This window comes from Mobula hypostoma, chromosome 10 (genome assembly GCF_963921235.1).
Source record: "Mobula hypostoma chromosome 10, sMobHyp1.1, whole genome shotgun sequence".
NCBI lineage: Eukaryota > Metazoa > Chordata > Chondrichthyes > Myliobatiformes > Myliobatidae > Mobula > Mobula hypostoma.
In genome coordinates this window covers 110,555,623-110,566,327 of record NC_086106.1, presented here as the reverse complement: position 1 = coordinate 110,566,327, position 10,705 = coordinate 110,555,623, and the positions used below count along the sequence as shown (strand labels likewise).

The window sequence follows — 10,705 nt, the reverse complement described above, 5'->3', positions numbered from 1 at the left end:
ACCTGCATCCTGCTGAAACTACAGAACAAAGCAAACATGAACCAGCAAAGCAATTTTATACTTTTTTTCTGGAATAATTTGTGGTGAAAGTGAAATTTAAAGAAAATCAGGTGTAACTTAAAACCATTTTTTTCATCTAATTGAAACACAGAACTAGAACCTCAGTATTACTAATAACTGTGCATAGAATACTGATTGATGTACGGGGGAACATATTTGAACTTCTAAATACTTTGTTTACACTTTTATTTAAAAGAACATGACATACTTCAGCACAATGATACGGATTCCCTTTGTGGGTTTAAGGGGAAGAAAGTGCTGATGTTATTCAACAAAAGAAATAACTTATACCATTCGCGATCATTCCATCAACTTGTGATTACAGGCAACAGGTTAAGGTGCAAACAATAAAAAAAAACACTAATGAATGCAACCATTTCACAAACTTTATACAAAATAAATATTTAACAATACTTGCAGAAAACTGTTCCTTCAAACACACACTCAAACAACTACTGAAAATTAAACCCAATGGGTTCATTAATAAGCTTACAGAGACGGTGCCATTTAGAGCATTTCCTGTATTCTTCTGAATTTCCCCTCAAAGTAGATTTAAAACTGCAATACATTATATAATTCAAAATTATAATGAATGCATTGTTTTTTTAAAAAAAGGCAGCAGGAAAGAAACAAATATCAAACGTTTCATTCAGTTTTACATATTCTGCATGTCACCTGAAGTATATAATCACATTTTCTTACAGCAGTTTTACAACAGATATATCCATATTTTACTATATATATTCACTGTAAAATATGGTTAAATATACAGATTTGGAACATGTTACAAAGGTTGTACTACATATAACTGAATTTGCATCAAGTCCCACAAAAGCAAGAGTCAAGTACTCTCTGAGGGTCTTATGTATCTTTTGACTGTGCTACACCTGTAACTCACTCCGAAACAGCTGTAAGCTTATATAATATATAGTGTTTCTTTAAAAGCAAGTGCTTATGGATAACAGCATGCTGTAAAACACACCATGTAATCTACTGACCTTGCAATTATCCACAACAATATTTTTTATTGGGGGGATGGGGGAAGGAGCAACTTGACATGCAATGGGCACAAAACAACAGTTGCGATAAAAGTCCTCTGGTATTACGTACAGAGCCAGTTGAAACTGAAAAATTGGAACACGTTCACTTTTGTAAAATTGCTAACACTATATATTAGATAAGCAAAACAGCTTGTACTGGGCAGGTAACAAATGTGTGACACATGCCACTTGCAAGATATATTTTACATATATGTATTTTGTATTTTATATAACATACTGCAGCTTTACATAATAATAAGATTAAAGCTGCCTTTTTGGGAATGGCATTCAGTAGCAAAAACAGGATTTAAAAATTAGAATTCTATCAGCATCAACACCATAAAAACAACAAAACATATTTTCCAAGTACTGTAAAAATGTAGTGTGTTTGACTTCGAACAACTTTTATTTAAAAAAAGTAATTTACACCAAAAATGTCAATTAGCTAAATTTTTTGATGCAGATCTGTTTCTGAACAATAGCTTAAGCAGTCTTCATAGAATCATTCTTTCAAAATGTTAATTTCTGTGTTTTACATTTATTTGATAAATGACAGTATTACAAAAACTCATCAAGTTAACAAGAATGACATTTACATGTACCGTACAGCATTTGAAAGCACAAATATTTAAAACCTCTGCAACAATTACAACAAAACCTGAAGGTCAGAATAATTTACAGGAGAAAGAAGGGGTCTATAAAACAGCAAAGAGCCCACAATTTTTTTTGCAAACTTTTTTTGTGTGTTTTTTTTTCACTGTTTCACTACACTCTTTCACAACAGAATTCAGTTTATTACAAAACCTCCACAAAATGCTTGCCTTTTCTCTCTCGCTCTCTCTCACTCACTCTCTCTCTCTTCGGTATTTTGGTTTTCCAGAGCAGTTAATGTAACTCTACGTCCTTTTATTAACACCCTGAGGAATAAGAGGGTTACGCACACATCCAAACACATCACATCACTGCTAAGAAAAATATACACTTACAAAATATATTACAAATTGGCACACTGAAAAATATACAAGAATTTATAGACGTCAAAGTTCATTTTTAGAATTTTTTTAACTCTACAGATCAATATTTATAAAGCTCATTCTAAAGAAAGGCAAACAATACTAAAATGTTTTAGCATTGTACTGTGATACATCTCAAAACATTTTATTTTTACATTCTGTGAGTTTTTAATTTCTCCCTTTCAATTTAGGAAATGCATCTCTTTTAGCACCATGAAACACGAGCAGCTCAGTGGTATCTTTGCTTCTCTTTTAAGCTCTGTATTTACATTCAAATTTCAGAAGGTAGAAGTTTGAAAGGCAATAAGCAAAATAATGGCCAGAACTGTAGGCAGCTGAGTTCACTGTAGCAACCCATTGAGCTTCACCCTGGGTCCTGGTGTTTGACTGAGGAAGTCAGAGAGGGAAAAAAAATGCATTAAAGATAAAATCCCACACGAAGCACTGGACCCAAAGTAACAGTAAACTAGTTACTCCATTGTACAGGATATGTTTTTAGACAAAGTAAGTTCAGTTCAGGCAGTGACATTATCCTTACCAAAGGTTCAGGCAGAGTGGCTTTGCTCAGAATGATTAGTGAAAAATGTTCAACTTACATAGGCTGGTATTCTCACTCAACATAGCTGGCCATTTTCCATGCATGGACTAATAGCTCTACAGGTGTGCAGATAATCCAAGAACCAGCTGCAGCACGTGACACTCATGGCAAGTGATGCTCAGGAGGTCACCACCCTGCTTCTAGAATTCTACTGCTCACTGTTTGAAGAATTGAGAGACAAGAAACCCCGGAATATGAGTGTGAGAGATCTGCTATGGGTGAATGACCACACCTTTGGAGTACTCCAACGGCTGTTAAAAATAGGGATTCCTCATCAGGAAAGTCACCAACTAAATGCAAATTTTGTACTCCTCATCAAACGTGCAAACAGAACTAGGGCTAATTCTCTAATCCATGACAAACTGGGTATGTCGTTGACTTTTATCTGCAAGAGGTATGGCTTTACATTTTAGTGTGTATAGAAAGAGAAACGAGTCAGTTGAAAATCAGTGTGAAAACTATGTTCTCAGTAACCCTATTCATTATTTTCTAGCCAAAACCTGCTTGCTATTTAGATTTTATTCTGGGTGAGAGTAGTTCGATGAGGAACCAAGATTTTGGGTGTGTGCTTTGTCATGATTAAAACATATGATACTGTCTCTGGAAAATAAGATAATTTATTTTTATGCATAGTGATTTAAGCCAGACCGGATGCAGTAAGACATTTTAGCTTTGTTCACTTCTTCACTCTGGCCTGACTGTGTTGACCTTTCTAAGCCATTTAAAAAATGATGAGCTCATTGAACATATCCATGCAAGTACTTTGCAGCAAGAGGCCCTGGGAAGTAACACAGGCAAGAATCTGGCACCCTACATACATTTCCTTCTTCTGTACTCCACAGGTGACATGAGCAGTCCTTTGTAAAATGGCCTTAATCAGCTGACTCAGACAATCAGACTTAGGGCCTCCTGTTTCCCTGAGCACTAGAAATGAGCCATTGGAGGGAGCCTACTTTTTAAATATTTAAGCCTTTTAAAAAAAATTGCTGAGAAAACTTGATTTTTATTCAATCTCTTTAATGATCAAATTTTAAAAGGGAGCTGATGCGTAAAATCCATTTTGCCATTTGTTAGTACACACCAATATGTTAGATTGGACATAAGGGCTATAAGCTGGATGTAACTGGGCTTCTCCTCTGAACCCAAAAGATTCTCTCCTGTAATATAATCAGCCTTGTACCCCCTTCCATGAAAATACATCTAATTAATTATTTTAAAAATCAGTAATTTTTTTTGTTTCACTTTCCATTGGACAAATCATCAATTCCCCACAAACATTACCTAATCTATTTTTCCTTGTTGTCATTCTTAACTTTAAATTTTGTCCCTACATCTTGAATCCCTTCCTCAAAAGATAATTTTTTTTGTGGCCATCTTTATAAGAATCTTAAGATACCTTTACAGAGACCCCTGATTTAGTCACTGTTCATCATCACAAGATTACATTCATGGTAAGTTGCTCAATCTTTCAGAAAACAGCAACATAACCCTCCATTAAATTCATCAGAATCATTTCTCATCCAGTACCAGGCAGGCAGCTGACTGAACGTTCATCATGATTTTTATCCATAAGATGGTCTGCATTACTACTTTGCCTCTCTCATATAAACTGCCATGACGTGAATCCCTTGAGATGTTAACTCACATTAGATCACCACAATACCGCACTGGATATTACCTAAAACAGTGTTTTAATGGCCAATCAACTCAGTTAATAATATGGTCAAAAATAATAATGATTGATTTATTTTTATTTTAAACTTCAGTCTTAACGACTAATTAACAAGAATTTGTTCACTGAAAGATCAATTTACATCAACATCCAGCTCAATGACATTTTAGTCTGATGCATCAGAGGCAATATTTCTGGTCAGCTGTGTTGGATTTGTAATTGGCCTAAGACAAAATTCCAGCTCATTCTCAGGTCAGAATATTTAGCAAATGCAAATCACATTGTTTCAATTTTTCCACTTTGATTTGAAACCGCTTGCAAGACAATCTACAAATTGAAACAGGATGAACTGGACAAAATGCAACCTGCTCGTTTTCTCGAACAGACAAGATTACTGCAATGTACCTTTTACTGGCCTTCCAAGGCAATTGATTGGCAATCATCAACTCATTCAGAATGCTGCTGCTGACTTTTAACTAAAACCCGGATGAGGGAGCATATCACTCCCGACCTAGCTAATCTGCATTGATTATTATAAAGTTCTCTTACTTGTTTTTAAAGCTCTCAATGGTCTGGTACTGCAGTACACCACAGAATCATTTTCGTTTTATAATCCTGCTTGAGCTCCCAGGTCTTCTTCCACCGGTCTCTCAAATTTAAACAATCACCCTCAAAAGATAATTGGCAGGTCAGCCTTTTTTGAGCTACATTCCTAATCCATGGAATTCAATACCTAAAACTATAAAGGATGTAGACTCAATTGACATCTTTAATCACCAGCTCAAAACCGATTTGTCTTTTTATCCATCTTTTATTTTCATGCTTGCACTTTATCCCATGTAAAGCACTTTGAACTACATCTTTTATATGAAAAGTGTTCTATAAATAAATTCTAATTATCATTATTATTGTTGTTTTCTATTACAGGTGCATAAAGAAAGCAGGGTTGGAAAGGATAGTGGATTTCAGACAGCTTTCAATGCTGTTTCTTTTCACATTAAGTAGAACCAATATATCAGGTTTCCAATATTTTAATCATGATTTTTTCTTTAATTTAAATATCGTTCCTAGTGATGATTTAAATTTACACATGACAGGCATAATCACAAGGAATTATTTGAAGATTTTTGAATTTCTACTTTGAATTTGATCTGGGGAAATTCCTTTGTTTAATTAACTTATCATTCCTTACAATAATCGATCTAAAAGCAGAATTCCTTCTCTTCATCTTCTCTCCTAGGAACCAGATGAAATACAGGTCTCCAAAGTTGAAATGTAATGAATCAGATTCCAGATTACTTATTGCTTCACCTCTCTCATATAAACTGCCCTGACGTGGATCTCTTGAGATGTTTCATCACTAGCTCATGACAATGTTGCACTCAGGATATTGGGTAGGAAAGAAGTGTTTCGGTGCCCAATAAACCTTGTTAATGATAAGGTCAAAAGGGTAATTATGGTTGTCTTTTTTATTTTAAACCTTACTGAATCATTTATCAATTGGAACTTATACTCACGGCCAGTAAGTTAATTAAAAACAGAAATTTCATAACACTACCTTTTTTTTGGATTTCATCAGTGATGCAATAGGTCACACTCACATATGTATCTCAGTCTTGAAAACATTGCTTATATTAACATTTATTTTTTTAATTTGATGTTCACTAATTATTCTTTGGAAGCTGACATTAGCATAAGAGGTGAAAGTTCTACTTTCCATTCTATGTCCAGCCAAATCGAAGTTGGAAGGATGGTGCTACAATTTCCACCATGTCATTGGTGATCGACCAAGCACTGTGAACTTTGGTTGGTGGGTTGGTTGGGAAGTGCACAGGGGAGGGGCAGCAAATACATTTGTGGTGTGAGATTATTTATGGATAGGCAGAAAGTAGAAGTCAGAGGAAAGACATTAAAAATCAAGGATGAAAAGTTGATTAAGAGTCTAGTAAAACAAAAAAGAGAAGACAGCAGTGTAAGACATTAAAACATAGGCATGTAGCGGAAGGCGCAGCTTTTCAATAAAATATGAGATGGTTTGAAAAAGGGAGGATGGCCAAAAGAGAAGAAAATGCCAGAGGACAAAGGAGGGAACCAGAATTAGGCTACAAAACCTATATCATCTACTGGCTGGACTTCAACACTTCTCTCTTCTCCTTGAACCTTAGCCTCTCTGAACTGCCTTTCACTCTCTCCACACCAATCCGAAACTTACCATCAAACCTGTAGACAAAGAAGGTGCCGATATAGTGTGGTGGACTGACCTCTACTTTGCTCAGGTCAGCCAGCGACTTTTAGGCACCTCCTCTTACTTAACCCTTGAAAAGGACCCCACACCATCACTAACTTTAACTTTGGGGATTTCCCATCCACAATCACCAAACTTATAGTTCCTTTACCCCACGCTGCTCATTTATCCCTCCTACCCAAGATATACAAACCTGACTGTCTGGATAGGCCTCTTATTTCTTCTCATCCCCTTTCTCCCATGGTCCACTCTCCTCCCCTACCAGATTCTTCCTTCTCCAGTTGTTTGCCTTTTCTATAAGACCATGAGACACAGAAGCAGAATTAGGCCATTTGGCCCATCGAGTTTGGTCCACCATTCAATCATGACTGATCCTTTTTTCCCTCCTCTGCCCCACTACCCACCTTCTCCCTGTAACCTTTGATGCCATGTCCAAACAAGAACCTATCAACCTCTGCCTTAAATAAACCCAATGACCTGGTCTCCACAGCTGCCTGTGGTAACAAATTCCACAAATTCACCACTCTTTAGCTAAGGAAATTTGTCAACATCTCTGTTTTAAATGGATGCCCCTCTATCCTGAGGCTGTGCCTAAACTCCCCCATCATGGTAACAACCTTTCCATGTCTACCATGTCTAGGCTTTTCAACGTTTGAAAAGTTTCATTGAGATCCCTCCCTTATCCTTTTAAATTCCAGTGAGTACAGACCCAGAGCTATTAAAGGTATGACAACCCTTTCATTCCCGGAATCATCCTTGTGAACTGCCTCTGGACCCTGTCCAATGCCAGCACATCTTTTCTGAGATGAGGAGCCCAAAACTGTTCACAATACTCAAGGTGTGGCCTCACCAGTGCCTTATACAGCCTAATTATCATATCCTTGCTCTTGTATTCTAGACCTCTTGAAACTTATGCTAACATCACATTTGCCTTCCTCACCACCGATTCAACCTGCAAGTTAACCTTCAGAGTGTTCTGCACAAGGACTCCCAAGTCCCTTTGCATCTCAGATGTTTGGATTTTCTCCCCATTTAGAAAATAGTCTGCACATTTATTTCAGCTACCAAAGTGCACGGCCATGCATTTTCCAACATTGTATTTCATTTGCCATTTTCTTGCCCATTCTCCTCATCTATCTAAGTCTGTCTGCAGCCTACCTGGTTCCTCAACACTACCTGCCCCTCCATCAATCTTTGTTTCATCTGCAAACTTAGAACAAAGCTATATATTCCATCATCTAAATCATTGATATACAGCATAAAAAGAATTGGTCCCAACACTGACCCCTACAGAACACCACTAGTCACTGGCAGCCAACCAGACAAAGATCCTATTCCCACTCACTGCCTCCTACCAATCAGCCAATATTCTAACCATATTAGTAACTTTCCTGTAATATCCAGGGCTCTTAACTTGGTAAGCAGCTTCATGTATAGCACCTTATCAAAGGCCTCCTGAAAGTCCAAATATACCATAGAACCAGAGAACATTACAGCACAGAAACAGGCCTTTTGGCCCTTCTTGGCTGTGCTGAACCATTTTTCTGCCTAGTCCCACTGACCTGCACCTGGACCATATCCTTCCATACACCTCTCATCCATGTACCTGTCCAATGTTTTCTTAAATGTTAAAAGTGCGCCTGCATTTACCACTTCATCTGGCAGCTCACTCCACACTCCCACCACTCTCTACGTGAAGAAGCCCCCCACTAATGTTCCCTTTAAACTTTTCCCCCTTCACCCTTAACCCATGTCCTCTGGTCTTTTTCTCCTCTAGCCTCATGGGAAAAAGCCTGCTTGCATTCACCCTATCTATAACCATCATAATTTTATATATCTCTATCAAATCTCCCCTCATTCTTCTACGCTGCAGGGAATAAAGTCCTAACCTATTCAACCTTTTTCTGTAACTCAGTTTCTCAAGTCCCGGCAACATCCTTGTAAATCTTCTCTGCACTCTTTCAACCTTATTAATATCCTTCCTGTAATTTGGTGACCAAAACTGCACATAATACTCCAAATTCGGCCTCACCAATGCCTTATACAACCTCTCCATAACACTCCAAGTCTTATACTCAATACTTTGATTTATAAAGGCCAATGTAACAAAAGCTCTCTTTACGACCCTATCTGCCTGTGATTCCACTTTTAGGGAATTTTGTATCTGTATTCCCAGATCCCTCTTTTCTACTGCACTCCTCAGTGCCCTACCATTTGCCTTGTACGTTCTACATTGGTTTGTCCTTCCAACATGCAATACCTCACACTTGTCTGTATTAAGTTCCATCTGCCATTTTTCAGCCCATTTTTCCAGCTGGTCCAAATCCCTCTGCAAGCTTTGAAAACCTTCCTCATTGTCCACTACACCTCCAATCTTTGTATCATCAGCAAATTTGCTGATCCAACTTACCACATTACCATCCAGATCATTGATATAGATGACAAATAACAATGAACCCAGCACTGATCCCTGTGGCACATCACTAGTCACAGGCCTCCACTCAGAGAAGCAATCCTCCACTACCACTCTCTGGTTTCTTCCATTGAGCCAATGTCTAATCCAATTTACTACCTCTCCATGTATACCTAGCAACTGAATCTTCCTAACTAACCTCCCATGTGGGACCTTGTCAAAGGCCTTACTGAAGTCCACGTAGACAACATCCACTGCCTTCCCTTCATACACTTTCCTGGTAACCTCCTCGAAAAACTCTAATAGACCTACCATGCACAAAGCCATGTTGACTCTCCCTAATAAGTCCCTGTCTATCCAAATACTTGTAAATCCTATCTCTTAGTACTCCTTCCAATAATTTACCTACTACCGATGTCAAACTTACCGGCCTATAATTTCCCGGATTACTTTTACAGCCTTTTTCAAACAACGGAACAACATGAGCTATCCTCCATTCCTCCGGCACCTCACCCATAGATACCGACATTTTAAATATATCTGCCAGGGTCCCTGCAATTTCAACACTGGTCTCCTTCAAGGTCTGAGGGAATACCCTGTCAGGTCCTGGGGATTTATCAACTCTGATTTGCCTCAAAATAGCAAGCACCTCCTCCTCCTCAATCTGTATAGGTTCCATGACCTCACTTGTTTGCCTTACTTCCATTGACTCCATGCCAGTTTCCTTAGTAAATACAAAAAAAAAGCTATTTAAGATCTCCCCCATTTCTTTCAGTTCCATATGTAGCCAACCACTCTGATCTTCAAGAGGACCAATTTTATCCCTTACTATCCTTTTGCTCTTAATATACCTGTAGAAGCTCTTTGGATTAACCACCTTGACTGCCAAAGCAACCGCATGTTTTCCTTTAGCCCTCCTAATTTCTTAAGTACTTTTTGCACTTTTTATAATCCTCAAGCACCTTATTTGCTCCGTTTCCTATACATGTCATACATCCCTCTCTTCTTCTTTATCAGAGTTTCAATATCCCTTGAGAACCAAGGTTCCTTATTCTTATTCTCTTTGCCTTTTATCCTGACAGGAACATACAAACTCTGCACTCTCAAAATTTCTCCTTTGAAGGCCTCCCACTTACCAATCACATCCTTGCCAGAGAACAACCTGTCCCAATCCATGCTTTTTAGATCCTTTCTCATTTCTTCAAATTTGGCCTTTTTCCAGTTTAGGACCGCAACCCGAGGACCAGAGCTATCTTTATCCATGATCAAGTTGAAGCTAATGGTGTAATGATCACCAGAACCAAAGTGTTCCCCTATACATACCTCCGTCACCTGTCCTAACTCGTTTCCTAATAGGAGATCTAATATTGCATCCTCTCTGATTGGTACCTCTCTATATTGATTTAGAAAACTTTCCTGAACACATTTTACAACATCTACTGCACCCCCTTTCTCTATCCTACTTGTAATCTCCTCAAAGAATTCCAACAGGTTCGTCAGGCAAGATTTTCCCTTAAGGAAACCATACTGACTTTGTCCTATGTTGTACTCTGTCACCAAGTACTCCATCACCTCGTCCTTAACGATTGGCTCTAACATCACTGAGGTCAGGCTAACTGATCTATAATTTCCTTTCTGCTGCCTTCCTCTTTTCTTAAAGAGTG

At 38.0% G+C, this 10,705-nt stretch overlaps 1 protein-coding gene across 3 annotated transcripts in view; it reads right to left on the bottom strand.

Annotated features, from left to right (window-relative positions):
- Positions 1 to 269: 269 nt before the first annotated feature.
- The window catches only part of nexmifb (neurite extension and migration factor b), a 299,468-nt gene continuing 289,032 nt past the window's right edge, over positions 270 to 10,705 (bottom strand). For all 3 annotated transcript variants that reach the window (XM_063061034.1, XM_063061035.1, XM_063061036.1), the window contains one exon: positions 270 to 2,500. The gene's annotated coding sequence lies outside the window, so the exon portion shown is untranslated. The remainder of the gene's footprint in view (positions 2,501 to 10,705) is intronic.